Source organism: Protopterus annectens, chromosome 1.part1 (assembly GCF_019279795.1).
Source record: "Protopterus annectens isolate FY-2018-M chromosome 1.part1, PAN1.0, whole genome shotgun sequence".
NCBI lineage: Eukaryota > Metazoa > Chordata > Ceratodontiformes > Protopteridae > Protopterus > Protopterus annectens.
Genome location: NC_056726.1, coordinates 1,061,651,350 through 1,061,674,610, shown reverse-complemented (window position 1 = coordinate 1,061,674,610; position 23,261 = coordinate 1,061,651,350).

Sequence of the window (23,261 nt, the reverse complement as noted above, 5' to 3'; positions counted from 1 at the left end):
GATGTCCACACCTCCAGGTTAGTGGCATTGCACGAAGGCATCGGAGACCATCCATGTGCAACTAACAGTGGGAAAGACTGCTTTTCAGTTTATAGCATCCTACAGACCACCCTCTCAGTCAGGAATCCACTCTGCTTTCCTGAAAACATTGGAGAACATGAAGATCTCTCCGAACACCATTATATTGGGCGACTTCAACTACCCAAACATTGACTAGGAGCACTACTCAAGCCCCAGCACCTTAGCCCAAAGGTTCCTGGAAATTATAAACTCAAATGCTATGGAACAACTAGTCACCACTCCCACAAGAGGGGACAACATACTAGACCTGATCATTACCAACATGGGGACTCTATGCTCCACACCAGAAGTATATCCCTCATTGGTAAGATCAGACCATAAATTAATCTCACTGGATGTCCACATCCCGACCCCACCCCCAGCCCAGAAAACCACAGTGAAAAACTTCCCAAAAGCGAACTTCTCACTTCTCGAAACTGAAGTGGAATCCTTCAAGGCCCGAGGGCCAGTGGAAACTACCGCCCAAACTGCAGAATCCTATATAAACGCATTCTACGGACATCTCCAGGAACACATGGATCATGCTATCCCAAACAAAACCAAGACACAATCATCCAAAGGCAGGCGTCCAGTCTGGTGGACCCCTGCCATAAATTAACTGTACAACAGAAGGAGGAAGCTACTACATGATAGAGCAAAATCCCTAATAGGGAAGGCATCTCTGATCAGTACTAGCAAAAAATTACGATCCCTCATAAAATCCTCCAAGGCCAGCTTCGAGAGAAATTGCACAGGACACCAAAGACTATCATAAGGCTTTTTTCAGTTATATTAGAAACCTGGGATGCAACTCCCAGACTTGTTCTGAGTTGATTCTAAATGATAAAAAATACACTGAACCCACAGACATCGCCAATATCCTGGGAGACAGGTTCAGTGCAAATTTCTACCCCCCCCCCCAAAAGAGCAAGTATCTATCCCAGCAGAGGGCTGCCTCCCAAACATCTCTGATGCTCAGGTGAAGGCTGCCCCCTCCAAAGCAAAAAACACTGCTTCCATGGGACCAGATGGCATCCCAGGTTGCGTCCTACATGAACTCCAAGAGGAACTAATCCCTCAAATAAAACAGCTATACAATCTCAGCCTCACTACAGGATATGTGCCCACAGAATGGCGTACAGCAACAGTAGTCCCACTCCACAAAGGTGGAGCCTCTACGAACCCTGGAAACTATCGCCCCATAAGCCTGACTAGCTTAGTCTGCAAGGCTATGGAGAGGATCATCATGGAGCTCATAAACAAAGACATTGGAGACCTGCAGACACTAGATCCTGCCCAGTTCGGCTTTGTCAAGGGCAGATCCTGCCTTTTGAACCTGGTTGACTTCTTCGAAACAGTCACCAAAGCCATAGATGAAGGGAAGGTAGTCCACACAGCCTATCTGGACCTTGCAAAGGCATTTGACACAATACCCCACTCGGGCATCATAGATAAGCTATCCAGCTTAAATATAAACCCCTATGTCACAAGATGGGTCGCAAACTGGCTCAAAGACAGAACCCACAGAGTGAGAGTTGCTGGAGCCATGTCATACTCGAAACCAGTCACAAGTGGCATCCCACAGGGTTCTGTCCTGGGACCACTTTTGTTCGGAATATACTTTTCCGAGGTACAGGCAAATGTGGGAGGACTATGGCTCACCAAGTTCGCAGACGACTGCAAACTGGGCGCCATAATCAACTCTCCAGCTGACACAAACATCCTTCAAAAAGGTCTCACAGAGACAAGATAACTGGTGCCAGCGCCATGGTCTAAAGCTAAATGCCAAAAAATGTATAGTCATACCCTTTGGCAAAAACAATGTGCCCACAAATTACCACATAGGCAGAAACCCATTAAGTACAGAGAAAGTTATTAGGGTCCTGGGGACCCAAGTTGATAGCAATCTCTCCTTTGAAAACCACATTGCCAAAGTGGTTAGAAAGACCCTTCTACATAGCCCACCTCATCACGAAGGGTTTCACATCTAGATCAAGAGAGGTAATTGTGCCCCTTTATTCATCCCTCATCAGGCCCATCATAGAATACAATGCCCCTTTTGGGATGTACCTTACCCGACACCTGCAGCAATTAGAAAGACCCCAAAAGTATCTCACCAAGAGGATCAAGGGTCTCAAACAGATGCCATATGCTGCTCGGTTAAAAAAACTCCAGCTCTACTCAGTTGCATACCGCCTACTTCGAGGCGCTCTATGCCTGACATACAAAGCTATGTCAAATCCAGAATTAATGGACATGCTCCACCTCAGTAAATCTAAATCCCTTAGAGCCACATGCTCGAGGGACTTGAACCTCGGCACCGAAATAAATAGAACTTGCTGGAGGGACAGGTTCATAACCCAGAGGCTCCCTTCGCTCTGGAATAGAATTCCATTTCATGTGAGGCAGAGCACCTCACTGAATCTCTTCAAGAAGAATCTCGATAGGTGGATGGGGGATTGTAGGTTTGTCCCAGGGATTACTCCCGTGTCACTATTAGACAGAGACACAGTAAACTAAACCTTAAAGGGCACAGTATACTCAAGTCAAGGGGTGGCGTAAGCCATACAGAATCGGGCTAGGCTTATAATTGCCTCAGGGCAGATAGCCTAGTATGAACCTATTAAAAGGAACCTGCAGATGAAAGTGCTGTGGTTAATTTCCTTGATAAAAAGTCTGTGCAGTGGACTGCTTTAAGTGCATTTAAGTTACTAGGCTAACTACTCCAGGGGCCTTTTCTAAGCCTGGCTATGCGTCGTAAATGTATATAAGTTTTAGGTGACGAGATGTATTTAAGCTTTGGCTTGGGTGGTTAAACATTTCCAACCTGCTTCTGTCCATTAGGGACATAAGTAGCAGATGGGTGAATTTCTGATTCCCCATCCACTAGCCCAAGCTGCGCTTGAATTAGATTATGGAAGAACTCCCGAGTCACTTGGATGTGACGGCTGTTCGGAGAAAGGGCACTGAGACGTATATCTGCCTCGCCAACATGTCCTTATTTATTTATTGTTACAAGCAAGGTTTAAGTCCCTTTAATCTGGTAATTCTGATGCTGTTGGTGTTGTGGATATGCAGATGGTTTCTCAAAGTGGGATCCAAGGATGCCCTGTATGCCAACTATAGCTCACTCCTCAATGGCCTGTAGGAGACAAGAATATAGGGATAAGGCTCTGAGGTGGTCCACGTAGGACGTGTTTACTGTTTGTATCCTTTTTTGTGTTGCCGTTCCAGTTACATATGCCTTGTCAGGTACGTAACTGAAGAGGACGTTGCACTTTGGTTTGATGTGGATTGAGTACATTGGAACAATGACTTACTTAGAACTACATACCATACCATAGCTTGTAAGTTGCATGACATGGAGTAATTTCTTTACTACTGTTGCCACAGAATGGTCGAAGATCAGGTTATTCTCTACAGCAGTCCCAAAAACCCTTACTATAGTGTGCTGTCAGTTTGGTGGTTTCCAAGAGTGGATGACTTCCCGAAGGACACTACTATGCTTTTCTTGGCATTTTCTTTTTGGACCATGGCAGTTGAATTGTCCTTTAGTTCACAGTAGATCCCAAAAAAGAGCAGACGGCCATGGTGGTGCAGCGGTTAGCATTGCCGCCTCACAGCAAGAGGTTCTCCGGTTCGATCCTCGGCTGGGGTGCCTTCCTTGCGGAGTCTGCATGTCCCCCCTGTGGTCGCGTGGGTTTCCTTCGGGTGCTCCGGTTTCCTCCCACATTTCAAAGACATGCTGTAGGTGGATTGGACACACTAAATTGGCCTTAGGTGTGAGTGTGTGCATGCGTGTGCCTTCTGTGGTAGGTTGGGTGCCGGGCTGGCAACTCAACACTGTAAATTCCACTGCCAGTCATGAGCGGACTGTGATCCGCTGTGGCGACCCCTAACCGGGAAAAGCCGAAAGAAGAAGATGATCCCAAAAAGGAGCGGACTCGTCAAAGAGCCCCGAGGGTCCTGCTTGTGATCAGCCTTTGTGGAGTCCCCTATCCTAACTACTTGGGTCCTCAGATGTCACCTGACTGTCCAGTGGATGACAGGTGAGTTTGTCTACAATACCAAAGTAGGATATTCTATCAGATGCTTTAGTTGGGGTAGTCAGTATGAATCATTTTGCCCCCTTCCATTATTTTCTTTGACATTCTCTATGTCCACCCGTTTGTGTAGGCATTGATCTGCCCTTGATGAAACAAACCTTTGCATATGAGACTAGTCAGACTTGAAAGCTATGTAGTTACTAGGGTCCATAGAGGGCCCCACCCTTGTGTAGAAGTATGAGCACTGCAGTTCTACATGTGACATGAAGCTTGTCTAATGTGTCTGATCTATCCACATGGATAGTACTCTACAGTGCTGTTAATGCAGCTGGATTGTGTAGTGCAATAAGTAGCTGATGCTGAAGTACTGATTCTTGGGTCTTCATACTATGCATTACTCTGTGGACAACTGGAATACCAGAGTCTTTTTACCACTCCCTGCAGGCGGATGTCTGTGCAGGACATCTGAGCATAAAACTGCCATCTGGCACCATCTTCTTTTCTTTCCTATGTAGTCGAGTTTTCAGTCCAGTCCAGGCACCTCAGGTGAGTGTCCCGTCTGCACCCTTTTTTTTTTTTTTTTTTTTATGTTCAAAAAATATAATAGTCTTGCTGGGAAGCAGATTCCACACACAGGGTTTTATTCTCATTGCCTTTTTTGTCTCCTCAACACGACTTTGCTCTGCCACTGTTGTGCGAGCTTCATTTCAAAGACCATTAAGTGTAGGAATGAGAACTCCTTCCATATCTCTGTTGCAGTACTTTTTATAGAACGGGTCTTCTGCCAGGGGTAGCCCATCGTCCAGCCAGTATACCAAAGCTTTTAGATGTTCCTAGGCGCCATATATCACATGTATCCTCTGTATGTAAGGAGTACGGCATAAAGTTGACATATGGATGCACAGAGTCTCACCTTCTTTGCCGACAGTCCAAATGCCATTATTGAATATCCGAATGCCTTTCTGCTGTACTAGTTACCAAAGTGTCTTCACACAAGTGCCCTGTTGGAGTTTCTTTTCTACCTTCTTTTCAATTTTTGCTGATCCTTCAGTATTTATATTATCCAAGAAGGGAAAATGTCTGTGTGGAAGATGTATTTGCCATAAGAAATTTCACAACCAGTGTCTTTTTTTACTTGCGTGTATTGTATGTGGATACGGGAAATGCCAATCTTTCAAGCATTTATTTGTAAGACCCTTTGTAGTTTATTTTTCTGTTGGCTCAGGGTGCTATGGCTGAATCCTCTTTTCCCTAAGGGTCATCCATGTGCCAAGAAAAAGTCCAAGAAGACTAGGTCTGATCTGGTTGGTGCCAAGCCTCTCTGGACATCTCTGTATAAACTAGTAAAAGCCCATAAGACCATGCAGTGTTTGCCTGAGAGTCCTCTGAAGTGACCCTATTAAGAGACCCACATGGATCAGTCATTTTGCACATCCTCTGATGCTTTTCCAATATGTGTTGCAGATGGCGAGGAGGAACCTCAGCTGACTATTTCCGTGGGACGAATTAGATTTTAGTGAGGGAAGAGATTCTTACTAAGATGATAGAATCCTGCCAAGGGTCTGAACTATCGAGAGTCCTTCGGGCAGACTTCATGCTCAAGAAAGAGCTGCAAACTAAACCTATTTGTTTCTAAAGATCCTAAGTGTGAGTGGCAGGATTTTACTCTGGGTATTTTCAGTGCTTTGGATTTGAAAACCTTGAGGGGTGTCCGTCTTCTACTCTGGTTAAGAGGCCTAGGATTTGTATTCCTCGGTTGTGGACTTTGGATTCTGGGGAGGAATCCCTTGTTTACTCCTCTTAAATTCCTTCTCTAGACTATGGTTCAGAGAATGAGGAGACGACTTTGAGTCCAGACTCCCCCTTACTTGTATGATGGAGTACTTTAAATGGGATGGCTCCCAGGTTTCTGACATTCGGAAGTGGCATTATGAGCTTTTACAGATGGAATCTACTAAGCTGCTTGCTGATCTTTGTGTTTCACTGTTGCAGTCATCACACTTGGGTTATCCTGCCAGGGGTTTCCCTCAGTCGGCCCGAATACCGGAGGCTTAGTATTTCTGCGTCGATTGCTGTTGCTCCAGTACTGACGTCAGGTTGTCTTTGGTATAAAATCAGGCAGCTGACGCCCTTACATCAGTCTTTCTTGCCAAGGAGCCCGAAGCAGAAGCATGACTGCCGGTTGGCCGGTACCTGAGTGTTTAGTTTCCGAATTGAAGTCTTCTAAAGCCAATTACCCCATTGAGGATTCTTTTTTCTTGCTCTAACCGATGTCAGAAAAAGTTAATTGTCTCGCCTGTGAAAAGCAAATACCACACTGAGACTTCCATTCTTGCTGAGTCACCTGTTTAGGCCCAGACCACAACGTCCCTCGCTGTTGCTTTTGTGCTTTGTTAAACGCCAAAACTGTACGTTGTCGGGCCCTTATTGTAGCTAAATATTTTTGTTCTCAGTCCTCTTATTTCGATATGGCTTCGGTAAGCCATCCGACTACTGATCTTCTGAAAAACATGTAAGGATAAAGACAGACCACACAGGTCCAAACCTGCTGACGCTTTCATTAAGCTAGTCAGTTCTCCGGTCCTCAGTGAGATGCTTTCACAGCCCCCGGTGCACACTTATGTGGATTTGCAGGCCGCTACTGAGACCCGTTCGGAGTCCGGTATGCCGCGAGACTCTTCTTCCACTTAGGATCTCTACCTTGGATGGGTCTGGAGCCGTTGAGCAGGCACCGGCTTCTGAGGAGGTTCTTCGCATTACCGATCCTCAACACAAACCGACTTTTGCATCTTCAGTTCTTTCTAAAACTACTGAGTTTGTAAGGCCCGGGGTATGAACTACGCCTAAAAAGAACGACCCAAGCTCAGGCACCTGCTTCCATGCCTCAATCTCAAATGCGTAAAATGGCATAAGACCTTATTATGCTTATTAAGGGAAGCCAGGCTACCCCTTCCAAAAGAAAGACTTGTCCCCAGTAGGTTTATCTGAACAGGAGTCTGATGACTCTGATGTTTCTGAATATGAAGACATGCAACCCTTCTCTGCTTATGAGGTTTCTGATGCAGAGGAATCCATTCCTTCTGCCTCTTGCCCCAAAGATTTTCATTTGGTGAAACCCTACATAATTTAAGGGAGCATTTCCAATTAGAATGTCAGGACTATCCTTAGAGACTCAGGGAATTCTTAGATTTACCACAGCACAGACCTTTAGCCATTCCTCCTGTCCTGTATGTTGTGGATGTTTTTGTGGAATCCAGTTTGACTCCTGACACCCTTCCTCCTGCTCCCAGGAAACCTGACAGGTACTACGGAGTCCCTGACTCTCTCAAATTCCTTTTCAAAAATCCTACTGCTGACCCAAAGGTCCTCTCCCAAGGACCAAAAGGAATTGAAGCAACTTCAGCTAAGAATCCCACCCCCTCAGACAGGGATTCCCAAGCTTTAGATAGATGGGGTAAAAAAGTGTACACCTCTGTAACTCTTGTTAAAACACTAAATTGTCAGTTCCACATGCTGAAATATCAGCAGCATACCATGGAACTCCTCAAACAAAAAATATCTTCCTTTCCTGCTTGTGCAGAAAATAATTACAAGAGCTTATGCATTCTGCAAACCAAGTTACTAAGCACACCTTGCAATGTGGCTTTGATGCCCTAAAAACATCTTGCAGGGCAGCAGTCACTGGTTCTGACCTTAGAAGGCATGCATGACTTCAGGAACAGACCTTGCCAAATCAAAAATATTGGATGCACCATTGAACAAAGACAATCTGGCACCAAGGCAGAAGAAAGAAAAAGCTAAATCTATGCAGACAGACTTTTTACAGGTCCAGCCTCCGAGGTGCAGTAGGCATTGCCCCTCCAAGCACTGGTCTTTCTGCCCCCCTCCAGGCCAGCTCAGCCCAGACCCAGGGGAAGCAGACCCCCAGACAGCAGTCCCAGGGAATGCAGAGATCTAAACAGTGGAGTTCCTCCACTTTAATAGCAGGGAGTGGTAAGCCACCCCCTTATGGTAAGAACTCACAATGACTTTACACCTCCACCACTTACCTCTGCCCACCTGCTTGTGCCCCTAGGAGGAAAACTCTCCTTCCATGCAAACAACTGGGCCTCTATTACCAACGACGGGTGGGTCCTCAACATAGTGTCCCAGGGATACAAATTTTATTTCCACACACTGCCAACCTCAAAAGGGTTCCAAGATCTTCCTACAAGCCAGTGGGCAGAGGCCAGAAAGCAAATCCTTTCTTTGCTCTCCATGAGGGCAATACAGCATGTTCCTGCAGACCAAATAGACCAAGGTTTCTATTCCAGACTCTTCCTGGTACCCAGAAAAAGAGGGCACCTGGCACCCAATCCTCAAGAGGGCACCTGGCACCCAATCCTCGAGCTGTCCATTCTAAACACCTTTCTGGTTATACCAAAATTCAAAACGCTCACCCTCCAGTAGCTTCTTCCTATGCTTTCCAAGGATGCTTGATTAGCCACCCTAGACATAAGAGTTCTACCTACACATCCCATTCAGGGAATCTTGCAGGAAATATCTACGTTTCAGGGCAGGATTTATGCACTTTCAGTTCTCTGCGTTTTCCTTTGGCTTATCCACTGCACCCAGAGTTTTCACAAAATGCCTGGCACCAACCATTGCTTTTTGCATACAAAGAAATATTCAAATTTACCCCTGCTTGCACGATTGCCTGATTCAGGCAGACAGGAAAAGCTGTTACAGCACCTAACCTTTGTAAAGGACCTACTGACCTCCCTGGGGTATACTATCAACGAAAAGAAATAGAACTAGTCCCCACACAAACAAATTATATTCCTGGGAGCAAGCCTGGACACAGCAATCCAGATGGCATTTCTTACGCCAGAAAAAACAGCCTACCTGACAGGCTACTTCTCTCAACTAATCACCAGAACCCAGATGTTCATCGTGTTTCACTGTTGCAATCATGACTGTTGGGTTCTCCTGCCGGCAGGCAGCCCTCTGAGAACCCAACAGTCATGACTGCAACAGTGAAGACACTCGAACATCTACATTTATGGTAGGTGTACACAACTGTACTTTATCCGCAAGGAAAATCTTGCAAGCTCTAGGGTTCATGGCCTCCTGCATTCTGCTCATTCCATATTCCAGACTGCATATAAGGAAACTACAGTGGTCCCTAAAAAGCCTTCGGTGTCAACACTTTCAAGACCTGAAAACTGTCATACCTGTGATACCCCTGTCTAAGGAAAGATTTTATTTAGTGGGCAGCAACTTGCAACCACAAGGGACTTCCCTTCTCCCAACCCCATGCCGCCCAGACCCTCACCACAGCTGCATCACACTATGCCTGGGATGCACACCTGGAAGGCAGGTGCATTCAGGGCCATTGGAGCTCAAATCAAATACATCTGCACATCAACCAAAAAGAGAATGCTAACTGTTCAGCACGCCCTGACAGCTTTCAGACCCCTACTCTCCCCGGGGCCTCTAGTGATCAAAACAGACAACACCACAGTGATGTGGTATATCAGCAAGCAGGGAGGGACTCGCTCATCCTCTCTTCAGGCTCGCCATGACCCTTTGGCACACGGCCTCAGCCATGCAGATACACCTTCTAGCACAATTCCTGCCCGGCTCACTAAACTCTCTGGCAGACATTTTAAGCAGGAACCTGCTAGACCCACATGACTGGCAGCTAGACCACAGAACCTTCAACCTTGTATCCCAGAAATGAGGCACCCCAAAGGTGAACCTCTTTGCCTCCCACTCCAATCAGCTCAGCAAATTCTGCACCAGGGAACCTCACAGCAAGGCCTGGAACGTGGATGCTCTATCCTTCCAATGGGTAAACCTCTCGATCTTTGCATTTCCCCCTCTACCACTCAATTCAAAGGTACTGCTCAAAATAAGGGAGGAAAAAAAAAACAAGGCCAATCTTGATTGTCCTAGACTGACCACGCCAGTACTGGTAGAAACTGTTGCGCAGCCTGTCACCCCTGCCACCATGACACCTACCTCGGATCCCAACACTCCTGACCCAGAAGAATGGTGAATTCATTCATCCGCAATTGCAGACCCTGAACCTGGCAGCCTGGCTTATTCCTTGATATCTCCTCAAGCTGCCAGCCTAAGCAAACACGTCCTGGATGTTGTATGAGGCCAGACGCCCTAGCACTTGAAAATCCTGTGCTGACAAGTGGAAAAGGTTTTGCACCTTGATCCAGGCTAAGGGAGCCGAAACAGCACAGCCCTCCCTTCCTTTCATCCTGGATTACCTAGCAGACCTACTACACAGGGGTCTATCCTCTATTAAAATTCATGCTTCTGCCATCTCTGCTCATTACAGCACAGAGCCACCTCTCTCCTCACATCCTCTCAGCAAACAGTTCCTAAGAGGGGCTAACAACTTAAGGCCACCCAGAAGAGCTCCTACCCCAGCTTGGGACCTTAACTTAGTGTTGGAAAAGCTCACCCTACCCTTTTTTGAGTCTGCAGCTTCAGCAGTTAAAATTCGTCTTTTGGAAAGCCGCCCAACTTCTGGCCATCACTTCAGCTTGAAGAGTTTCAGAGTTGCAAACACTCGAGCCCTTCATCATTTTCCATGCTGACGGGGTCTCCCTCAGGACGAACCCATCCTTCATGCCTAAAGTGGTGTCCAGTATGGCTCTGAACCAAACCATTCATTTTGCCCACCTTTTTCCCTAACCGACAAAACAAGGGGGAAAGGATTCTGCACTCTCTCTAGATGTGCAAAGACAGCTTAGATCCTATTTGGATAGGACTAAATCTTTTAGAAAAACTGACCAATTGCTAGTCATTTTCGCAGCAGAGGGCATGGCCATATCCAAACACTCTCCAAATAGATAGCACACTGCATCTATTTCTGCTACAACCCACACGGGAAACTGCCCCCAAAGGGGATCAGGACGCATTCCACCAGGGCAACCTCCACCTATTCAGCTTTTCTCAGAGGGGTCCCCACCAGAGACATCCTGGAGGCTGCAACATGGCATTACCACCTGCCTATCGTCTCCAGATGCAGGGCAGGCCTTGCCACCGCAGTCTTGCAGGGTATCCTAGCCAGTCCTAATACTTCTTGATTGCCTCCACCCTTTTCTCCAGCTTTGGGAATCAACCCGTGTGTGATGATTGCACCAGTGAAACACGAAGAACATAGTACAGTTGTGTACACTTACCATAAATGTAGATGTTCGAGTGTATTCACTGTTGCAGTCCTTGTTACCCTCCCTCAGCTTTGGGAATCAACCCGTGTGTGATGACTGCACCAGTGAAACACTAAGAACATAGTACAGTTGTGTACACTTACCATAAATGTAGATGTTCGAGTGTATTCACTGTTGCAGTCGTGATTTCCCACCCTCCATCCCCCTTGTCTCTCCTTACAGGGAATTTTTGGTATTTACTTTCTACTTGTGGTGTAACCTAGCTCCCTATTTGGGGCCTCCTGACAGTTGGGTCAAGAAAAAGTGATGTAATGGTGTCTGTTGCCTGGTTTTATACCACTGACAACCTGACGTTAGTCCTGGAGCAACTGCAACTGACACAGAAATACTAAGCCTCTGGTATTTGGGCCGACTGAAGGCTACCCTTGGCAGGATAACCCAAGTGTGATGACTGCAATAGTGAATACACACAGAACATCTACATTTATGTAAGTGTACACAACTGTACTTTCCTCCTGCTTTGTTGGCTCTCTTGGACACCTTTTCTGCTGCCTCTCTAGCTCCTGATTCTCAGCCTTCAGGTCCTAAGAAAAGCTGAGAATCTTCAAAGTGCCTGAGGATTCCAAACTTTTTGTGCAAGTGCCCTTTTGCTGATCCTTTAGTGGTTTCCATTTCCACTGATAAGCCTTCTAAGCTTTTGTCATCTATTAATCTTCCTTCAAATAAGAACGTTTGGGTTGTGGGAATGGTTGGGTGCACCCCATTTGGAAACTAATTGTAAGCTCTGCCAAAGCTTTAGTTGTAGAACATTGGCAGAATGTTGGAATTACTAAACCTACATGTGTTAAATTCTTCTTTCCTAGGAAACTAAGGTGGTGTCTTGGATCCACTTCCCAGGTTGCCTGTCACTCCATAAAATGCAGCAAATGCCTCTTCCAGGGATGCTGCTTTTTGCTGTGTGATAAGGCAGTACTCTTGGTGATGTCTTAAGGCTTTGTCCGATATTAAAACCAAGTATCTGATGTTATCAGTCTTTATTCATTCTTGACGAGTGGGACTCTGTTCGATCCTTGGAACCAACTTAGCCATTACACAGCTTGCGCCAGACAAAAACCTCTCTGCACACTGTGCCCTACCCTCTATTACCTCAGATCTCGTTTGCCGCTCTGATAAGACGCTTTAGCCGGTACTCTACAGCTAAGTGCTATAATTCTATATTTTCTTTTTCAAGACATAGTTCTTGTACCTTTAAATAGTTCCTTTTTCTGGTGTTATTTTTAATGTGCATATATTAGTTTTGTACCTTTCTTGCTTAACTTTTAGAAAGTTTGCTTGTTTGTTTGTTTAATTTAACTGTGGAGGTTGCCCACTTAATTGTGCTAGCCTGTGTAACTAATTTATCACTGTCTCTGCATTTTCTGTGTGTTTCTACAAAAAAAACAAAAAAAATAATCCTTGTTTTCTCGCCTTCCTCGACTAGTTTAGACCAGTATACAGGCATTGCTGTATTCTGGGCTGTGGTGTAGTTCCTGTGTTGTCCATTACCTTACTTGGATAGAAGGAAGTTTCTTTGCTCACCAGTGGGAGTGGGGAGCCTTGAGCAGCCTACCTGTCCTTGGGGGAAGTGACCTCAGCACAAGAAGCTGTAGTAATTGGTTGTTTGGGACCATTCCTAGCTCTTTTGTAGTTCACTGCTGAAAATCCGCGTTTGGACGGCTTTGCGCGGTCGTGCGCATAGCGCAGCATCGGTTAAACAAGGTTAAACTTTTTCTGGCTCCGCCAAGTCTGCTCTTCAATTTTTCCCTTAGAACTGTTCTACTTGCAATCTAAACAGCCTATAATCTACCTGAAAAGCTCAGCACTTGCTCCTAAAGCATTTTTTACACAGGTAAAGCACTCTTAAACAAAAGAAAGTACTTCATTCACCTAAATTCTGTTGAGTACCTATTTCCCTATAGGTCCTTTCTGACTCTGTTACACAGCAATCTTTTTCACTATTTCTAGCATGTCGAAGGGTCAGTTGCTGGCGTCCTCTCCTATTCAGCTGGTGAATCTGGGAATCTTGAGGCAATGTTACAATTGCCTCATGTACACAGACAACCCTCTCCTCCTCCCAACAAATTCAAATATATGCGAGAGATGCAACTATATAGCCAAACTGGAGGCTGAGCTCTCTCAATTCAGTACTGGCAAGACCAGTCAGGAGGAGAAGGTAACCACGCACACCACAAACCCAGTCTCACATAGAACTATCACAACTGCAAACCAAACACACAAAAACATACTCGGAGGCGCTGATTAAAAATCTACCAAAACAGAGGCCGCCAAAGCAGACACCCAAGCAACCACCACCTCAAGACATAGCACATGCAACACATAGTTCACAAAGTCAGTGTGCTAAACAGTCACAGCCCTTGAGGCCAAACAACATGCCAGGCACACTTGTAATAGGTGACTCCATAGTCAGACACACTGACGTCCCGCTCACCAGACTGAACAAGGAAAAGGTCACAGTAAGCTGCCTGTCGGGAGCTAGAATCCGCCACATAACACAAGCACTCAGGTCACTCCACAGCAAGTACAAATATGACTCAGTCATTGTACAGGCCGGTGTGAACGACCTGAGACGTACCTCCCTGGACTACATGAAAAGAGACCTAGAGGAGCTCTCTGATTATGTAGCCCAGGCCGGTATGACCCTGACCCTGAGCAGCATCTTACCCTCACTAAGAATGATGCCACAGTACAAAGACAAAATGATCAGTTTTAACAATTGGCTTAATTACTCGTGTCATTCTAAGGGGATCCAGTGTCTGTCTGCTTGGGATGACATGCTTGACAAACCACGCTGCTTCGCAAGGGATGGCTTACACCTGTCACCCCTGGGCTTCCGGATATTGGCCAAGGCTCTTGCCACCCCCCATAGTGCCTTTTTTAGGCAAGGCTCAAATGACAAACCTACCTCCCTAGAAAACACAAGTGGAAAAAAACTAAGGGTAATGCTGCCCAATGCCAGAAGTCTAAACCTCAAGATGCACGCCCTCGAAGCCCACCTCAGTATGGAGAACATCGATGTCTGTGCAGTGACTGAAACCTGGTTCAAGGCTCCTGAGAGCACCCCAGCACTATCAGGTTTTAGCTCATATCATGCTTTCCGGCCCCCAAACTTGGACCGAACCACAAAAGGAGGGGGAGTATCTATTTTCATCAAAGATACCCACACCTCCAGTTTAGTGGCAACGCACGAAGCATCGGAGACTATCCAGGTGCAACTAACCATAGGCAAAACTGCCTTACAGTTTGTAGCATGCTACAGACCACCCTCTCAAACTCAGGAACCCCACACAGCCTTCCTGAAGACACTGGAGAGTATGAATGTCTCTCCAAATACCATCATTTTGGGAGACTTTAACTACCCAAACATAGACTGGGAACATTACTCACCCTAGCCCAAAGGTTCCTTGAATTCATAAACTCAAATGCAATGGAACAACTAGTCACCATTCCCACAAGAGGAGACAATATACTAGACCTGATCATCACAAACATGGGGACAAAATGCTCCACACCGGAAGTATTTCCCTCTTTGGTAAGATCAGACCATAAATTAATCTCACAGGAAATCCACATCCCGCCCCCACCCCCTGCACAAAAGACCACAGTGAAGAACTTCTCAAAAGCAAACTTCACACTTCTTAAGACTGAAGTGGTATCCTTCAAGGCCCCTGGACCAGTGGAAACCACAACCCAGACTGCTGAATCCTTTGCAAATGCCTTCTATGGGCACCTTCAAGAATGCATGGATCATGCAATCCCAAATAAAACCAAGACCCATTCCCCAAAAGGCAGGCGACCGGTCTGGTGGACCCCAGCCATAAACAAACTTTACAACAGGAGGAGGAAGCTACTACATGACAGAGCAAAATCCCTAAAAGGGAAGGCATCTCTGGTCAGTACTAGCAAAAAACTACGATCACTCATAAAATCATCCAAGGCCAACTTTGAGAGAAAAATCGCAAAAGACACAAAAGACAATCACAAGGCCTTCTTTAGCTATGTTGGAAACGTGGGTGGAAACTCCCAGATATGCTCAGAGTTAGTCCAAAATGACACAAAATACACTGAACCCACAGACATTGCCAACATTCTGGCAGACCGGTTCAGTGCAAATTTCTCCTTCCCCTTCCCCCCAAAAGGAGAAATAACTATCCCAGCAGAGTGTAGCCTCCCTAACATCTCAGATGCCCAGGTAGAGCCGCCCTCTCTAAAGATAAAAACAGCATCAATGGGACCGGATGGTGTCCCGGGCTGTGTGCTACATGAACTCCAAAAGGAACTAAACCCACACATAAGGCTGCTGTTTAATCTTAGCCTTACTACAGGATACGTACCCAAAGAGTGGCGTACGGCAACAGTGGTCCCACTTCATAAAGGCGGTGCTTCTACGGACCCTGGAAATTACCGCCCCATAAGCTTGACGAGCCTGGTCTGCAAAGCTATGGAGAGGAGCATTATGGAACTCATAAACAAAGACATTGGGTCGGATCCAATGTCTGTTGGTCCCCAATTTGGCTTTGTCAAGGGCAGATCCTGTCTTTTGAACTTGGTCAGCTTTTTTGAAACTGTCACTAAGGCCATTGATGAGGGAAAGGCAGTTCACACAGCCTACCTTGACCTTGCAAAAGCCTTTGACACAATACCCCACTTGGGCATCATAGACAAACTCACCAGCTTAAATGTAAACCCATATGTCACAAGATGGGTTGCAAACTGGCCCAAGGACAGAACCCACAGGGTCAGAGTTGCTGGAGCTATGTCAGACTCTAAGCCAGTCACAAGCGGTGTCCCACATGGGCTCAGTCCTGGGACCCCTCTTGTTCGGCATTTATTTTTCCGAGGTACAGGCAAACATAGGAGGATTATGGCTGACAAAGTTCGTAGATGACTGCAAACTGGGCGCCATAACTGATACTCCAGCGGACACAAACATCCTTCAGAAAGGCCTCATAGAAACGGATAATTGGTGCCAGAGCCATGGCCTTAAGCTGAACGCCAAAAAATGTATAGTCATACCCTTTGGGAAAAACAAGGTACCAACAAATTACCACATAGGTGGTAATCCATTAAGTACGGAAGAGGTAATCGGGGACCTAGGGACCTAGGTTCACAGTAACCTCTCATGTCTCACTCACATTGCCAAAGTGGTTAGGAAGACCTTCTATATTGCCCACCTTATCATAAAGGGTTTCACATCTAGATCGAGAGGTCATTGTGCCCCTGTACTCTTCTCTTATCAGGCCAATGATTGAGTACAATGCCCCATTTGGGATGTATCTCACCCGACACCTGCAGCAGTTGGAAAGACCCCAAAAGTTCCTCACCAAGAGGATAAAGGGTCTTAAACATATGTCATATGCTGCCCGACTGAAAAAACTCCAGCTCTATTCAGTCGCATACCGCCTACTCAGAGGTGATCTGTGCCTGATGTACAAGGCCATGTCCAATCCGGAATTAATGGACATGCTCCACCTCAGAAAATCCAAATCCATCAGAGCCACGAGAACAAGAGACTTAAACCTCAACACAGAAATAAATAGGACGTGCTGGAGGGACAGATTCATAACCCAGAGGCTCCCTACACTCTGGAACAGAATCCAGGTCCATGTTAGGCAGAGCCCCTCACTGACTCTATTCAAGAGAAATCTCGACGAGTGGATGGGAGATCGTAGGTTTACCCCGGGGGTCATCTCTGTGTCACTACTAGACAGAGGCACAGTAAACTAAACCCTAAAAGGGCGTAGTATTCTCATCCTAAGGGGTGGTGAAAGCCACACACACTCTGGCTAGGCTTATAAATGCCCTAGGGCAGATAGCCTAGTACGAACCTCTGAACTGTTAATCTGAAGTATTTCCTTCATTTGATCTGCAACCTGTGGGTGTCTGATCTGACCTTGGATCCGATCCGGCAGCTTTCCAAGCTTCAAGATCCGAGCTCCTAGCTCCTCCCTACCCATAATTCCCTACTACCAACCACATTACCTCAGATCGTTTTTTGCCGTGGCTGAAGAAGCTTCCCTGTGAAGAGCTCCTGGCTGGGTGAGATCATTGCTGGTTTTAAACCAACTTTTTTCAATCAAAGTTGTGTTGTGTGTGTTAGTCCCTTTTTCTGCTTCTTGTGCTAGTTTTTGGTCCCTTTTCTGTTAAATTAATTACTAGCTTATCTTCACTCCCCTCCTAGTGTTTTGGTGTGTGTCTGAATGATGTCTGAAGGGCCTAAGGCCGTTTTTTCTAAATGTACTGAGTGTGGCCACAAGCTTTCTCCAGCTGCTGGCCACACTCAGTGCGTTTTGTGCCTGGGGGCAGCCCATTTGTCAGAGGCCTGCCAGATCTGCGTGCCTTTAACCCTGGGCACTGGGATAGGAAGAACAAGCTGATCCTGGCGGAAAGCTCCCCAGGAGTCGGCTTCTTCTTCCTCTCCCATTCGGCTCCAGCTGCTTCCAGCTTGGCCGTGCCTATCCCCTTAGCTCTACCCGAGACTCAACCTCCCTCATCGGGTTTGAGCTCTGGGGAAACTAGTGCCTCTTCCCTTAGAGAGAAGAGGCACAAGGATAAGGAAGGACATAAGTCCCACAAAAGGCGGGCCGAATCTTATCCTTTGGCTCCGCCAGCGAAACTGCTTAAGTCTCCCACGAGGGTCTCCGGATCCCCCTCCTCTCGGCGCCGTTCGCCCTGTTTTTTGCCGGAGCCGGAGGAGGAGGATAGGTCTCCCTTGAGATTTTCGAAGGCCCGCCTCTACTACTTCATCCAGGACGACCCGAAGCATCTCCAAAGCGGATATGGATCGGATGATGCGTCTGTTCTTACAGACCCAAATGCAGATGGGGATGCTCTTGCCCCCCCCCTCTGGGGGGGGGGGGGGAGTGCAGCCCCCATATTTGCACCGATCACTCCTTCTCCGACTCATTTTCGGGTCTCAGAGTCATCGGATCCAGGCCCTTTCGGACCCGGGGAATTGTCGGCGCCGATAGCTGTGGTCTCTTCGCCGACTATACCTTCGAGCTCTCTGGCCTGAGGGCTGAGCGTCGGATCCGAGGGAGTTGCTGGGTCTTCGGTGCTGTTGGCGTCAGAGCACACCTCTGCCTCGGCGCCGACTGCATCGGCTCCGACCTCGATCCCTTCCTCGGATCCGAGGAGATTGCTCTCAGAGGCTGGCGAGAGTGGCTCTCCTTCGGCTTTTGCGGTAGTGGAGAGGGTACTGTCGAGGTCCTCCAGATCCCCAACCCGGGCTTCGGATCCACCCAATACCCCCACTGTATGAGGGTCTGTCTTCCATCATCCGTCCATCGGGACAGCCTGCCCAAGCCCTCCAGCTAGTTCCCGTGGGGGAACAACAACCCGTGGACGAGCCCTCTTCGGACAGTCCCACCAAGGAGGTCCCTCGGAAACATCTGTGCAAAAGGAGGCACCTGGACTCCCCCGAGTCCGTTACAACAGACACAGACTTAGATGATACGGAGGGTTCCCCAAGGTCACCCCCTGAAGATGTTTCCTTTGGAGACATCATGGAAATGTTGCGTATCAGAGGGGGGGGTGGTCAGCCCAAAAGCCCTCCCTTGATGAGTCCGTGTTCCTGGAGGCCTTTGAGGCAGGCCCATCTACCTCCTGGGTGTTCCCTCCGGCCGACCCCCTCGTGGACTTTACCACCAGGGCTTGGAAGGAGCCCGACACCGTGGAGCCAATCCCTAGGCGCCCCGATAAAGTCCTCAGCCCACCCACAGATAGACCGTCTTGGGCCAAAGGAACCCCTGTTGTTGCTATGTTGGTGGCGGTGGCCACCAAGAAAGAACTTGCGCAGGAGAGTTCTTCGGTTCACTCGCCAGATAAGGAATCTCGAGCGCTTGACCGGATTGGGAAGCGGATGTTTGCTTCAGCGACCTTTTCCATAAGGGCGCTGAACTATATGGCACATACCATTAGGCTACAGTGAGACTTGATTAAAGAATACGCTGCAGCCCCCCCCCCCGGAGTCCATGTCGGTCCCAGACAAAAAGGTTTTTGAGACTCGAATGGCCACTCTAAAATCCATCTCTAATACATCTATGCGGCTTCTCTCCCATGCAACGGAGGGAGCCGCTAGAGCTAGCGGAGCTGGGGTCGTCTTGCAATGTCTCTCCTGGCTCCGTCTGTGCGACTTCACGGATCCCTTCAAGGCGTCCTTCGCGAACGCCCCTTTTGCCTTGTTTGCCAAAACTGTTCGTGACACGCTGGTCCAAAGCGAAAATGACGGGAAGATGCTGTCTGCCGCCAGAGTCCGCTTCTCTAATCCCCAAAGATCCTTCTCCAGGAATCAGAGGGGACAAAAGAAGCTGTGGTTCCGTAAGTCTCAGCAATCCCATCCTGCTGCGGACCACTCGTCCTCTAGAGGCAGAGGACGACAATGTGGACGCTGGCCCAGATGCAGTGGGGGGGGGCGCGTAATTTCGGGTCTAGAGAACCTTTCTCGGACAGACCCGCGCAACAGCCCTGAGGGCTTGCCCGACTGTCTCTCTCTGGAGGCAGTCGGGGGGCAGTTGTCAAAGCACCTGTCAAACTGGGAGTCCCTTACAACAGATCGATGGGTGCTCCGGATCATATCCAGAGGTTACTCCATTCCATTCATAAACCTTCCCCCCAAATCCAGACGTCTCCCCGATGTCCCACCCGATCAGAGGAGGCAGCGGCTTTGGAGATTTCAAAGCTGCTAAGAAAAAGAGCCATCCAGCCCGTCCCCCCAGATCAGTCCGGATTGGGTTATTTCTCCAGGTTCTTTTTGGTGCCAAAGAAAACTGGGGACCTCAGACCCATCTTAGACCTTTCCGCTCTGAACCTGTTCATACCCAAGGAAATGTTCCGGATGGTCACTCTCCAATCAATTCTCCCCCTTCTGCGGGAGAACGACTGGATGTGCTCGTTAGACCTCAAGGATGCGTATTACCACATATTAATAGACAGACGATCCAGGAGGTTCCTCCACTTCCGGCTCGGAGCCAGTCATTATCAATTCAGGGTTCTTCCATTCGGCCTGCCCCCAGAGTGTTCACCAAGGTCATGGCAGTGGTTGCAGCCCACCTGAGACTGCAGGGCATTCAGGTCTTCCCTTACCTAGACGACTGGCTCCTCACCGCGACCAACAGGCATCAGCTCTGTGTGGCGAGAGATTATGCTCTGTCTCTGGCCCACAACCTAGGCATCTCAGTGAACGAACAGAAATCCTGCCTGTGCCCCACTCAAGCCCTAGAATTCACAGGGGCCAGGTTAGATGCACGAATCTCAAGAGTTGTTCTAACGTCAGTCAGGCTGAACAGCTTGTCGTTTCAGGTGTTAGCCCTTCTTCGGAGCCCTGCTCCTCCGGCAGAGTTTGTCCTGAGGGCACTGGGGTCTGTGTCAGCAGCGATCTGTCTCTCTCTCCATGCCCGTCTGCGAATGCACATATTACAATGGACCCTTCAAGTCCAATGGTCCCTGTCGGTCCACCCGTTATGCATGCCAATACCCCTGAGCAGGGTGTGCAGGGACTCCCTTCTGTGGTGGTTACAGGCACAGGAACTCAGAGAAGTGAGGCCCTTTGTGATTCCCCTGGTCGAAGCCACGTTGACCACGGACGCTTCTTGCCTCGGGTGGGGGGGCATTGTTCAGGCAGATCCGTTCAAGGCACGTGGACTTCCCTAGGGACCGCATTGCATATCAATGTCCTAGAGATGAGGGCGGTGCTTTTGGCGTTGCAAGCTCTCCACGACCTTCTTCCCCTAGGGACTATTGCAATCCAGACGGACAACATGTCAGTAGTCTGGTATATAAACAAACAAGGAGGGACCAGATCTTATCCCATGTCGAGAAGCCATGAGAGTGTGGGAATGGGCGATTTCCACCAACCGCTTTCTGATAGCAATGTACATTCCGGGACGGTCCAACATATTAGCGGACAAGCTAAGTCGAGTGTTCCTCACTCCATACGAGTGGTCTTTGAATCAGTCTGTTGCGAAGCAGATCTTCCACAAATGGCGTCAGCCTCGCTGCGACCTTTTCGCTTCTCCTTTAAACACAAAATGCAGCGAGTACTTTGCGATAGTTCCCCCCAGAGGGGAAACCCCCAGAGACGCTCTAGTCCATTCTTGGCCTTCCGGACTCCTTTATGCTTATCCCCCCCTCCCACTTATGATGAAATTCATCCAGAAAGCCTGTCGGTTGGGGAGCAGAGTTATCCTCATAGCCCCATTCTGGCCTCGACAGATCTGGTTCCCCTTTCTGCGGTCTCAGTGTGGCTCCCCCATGGATTCTGGATCCCAGTCCAGACCTAATCTCACACCCAGCGAGATGCCATCCTCGACAGATCTGGTTCCCCTTTCTGCGGTCTCAGTGTGGCTCCCCCATGGATTCTGGATCCCAGTCCAGACCTAATCTCACACCCAGTGAGATGCCATACCCCAAACCTGGTTAATCTCAAACTTGCTGCTTGGTTGATCCAGTTCCATTAATGGCTAGGACTCTCGGTATCTCATCCCCCGTTAAGGCCATTCTGGTGGCGGCTCATAAACCATCTACCAGAAAACTTTACAACAGTAAATGGAAACGTTTTTCCATCTGGGCCAAAGACAAAGAATTGGACCTATTTACTGTCCCTATTCTGACTATTCTGGACTTCCTTTCCATGCTTTTTAGACTGGGAGCAAGTGCCTCCACAGTCAAGGTGCAGTTGGCGGCCGTCTCCCATTTTCATGTGGGGGACGGCATAGGCTCCTTAGCATCTACAAAGTTGTGCAAAACCTTAAGAGGCGTTTTTCTTTTGAAACCACCTGTCAAGACTGTGGTTCCCCCGTGGGATCTCTTACAAGCCTTAACGAGACCACCTTTTGAGCCTGCAGCCTCTGTTCTGTTGAAGTTCTTATCTTGGAAAACGGCTTTCTTGGTGGCTTTTACTTCAGCCAAGAGGGTTTCAGAATTACAAGCTCTGTGTATCAAACCTCCGTACCTTATCTTTCACAAAGATGGTGTCCCTCAGGACTAATCCATCTTTCTTGCCTAAGGTGGCTACAGAATCAAATATTAATCGATCAATAATTCTTCCTGTATTTTTCCCAAATTTTCACAACAAAGGCGAATACACGTTGCACAAATTGGATGTACACGGACAACTGCATTTTTACTTGCACAGGACTAGAGAGTTTCGCAAGTCGGACCAGTTGTTTGTTTCTTATGTAAAGTCAGCCATGGGCAAGGCAATTGCTAAAGTGACTGTAGCAAATTGGATCTGTCAGTGCACTATGCTGGGATACACTTCATCTGGGAAGCCAGCTCCGGTTGGCGTCCGTGCTCATTCCACAAGATCTGTAGCTACCTCAACAGCTTTTTGGTCTAGGGTTCCAGTAGACGATATTTGTCCAGCAGCTACCTGGTCCTCATCTCATACGTTCATTTCTCATTACAAACTGGATATGATTTCCAGGAGTAGGGCTTCTTTTGACTCTGCGGTGCTTCGGAATATCCTTCCGTAAGGACCACCCGGGTTCTTGTAGGTTAGCTGGGAACTCTGTCCCACAGGTTGCAGATCAAATGAAGTAACTACTTCAGATAAAGAAGTTATGTATTCACCATAACGTTCCATCCGAGTAGATACTTAATTTGTCTGCAACCGACCCGCCCTGCCATCCCCCGAACCTCGGGAATTTTTCTGATCATTCGGAGTTGGTTTCTGTCTCGAGGAGGCAAAAAAAAACTATCTGAGGTAATGTGGTTGGTAGTAGTGGATTATGGTTAGGGGGAGGAGCTCGGATCTTGGAGCTTGGAAAGCTGCCGGATCAGATCCGAGGTCGGATCCGACACCCACAGGTTGCAGACAAATGAAGTATCTACTCTGATGGAACGTTATGGTGAGTACATAACTTCTTTTTTGCATTACCATTGCTGGTAATTTTCTCCTCCGTTTTACATTTTAGGTAATCTCCTG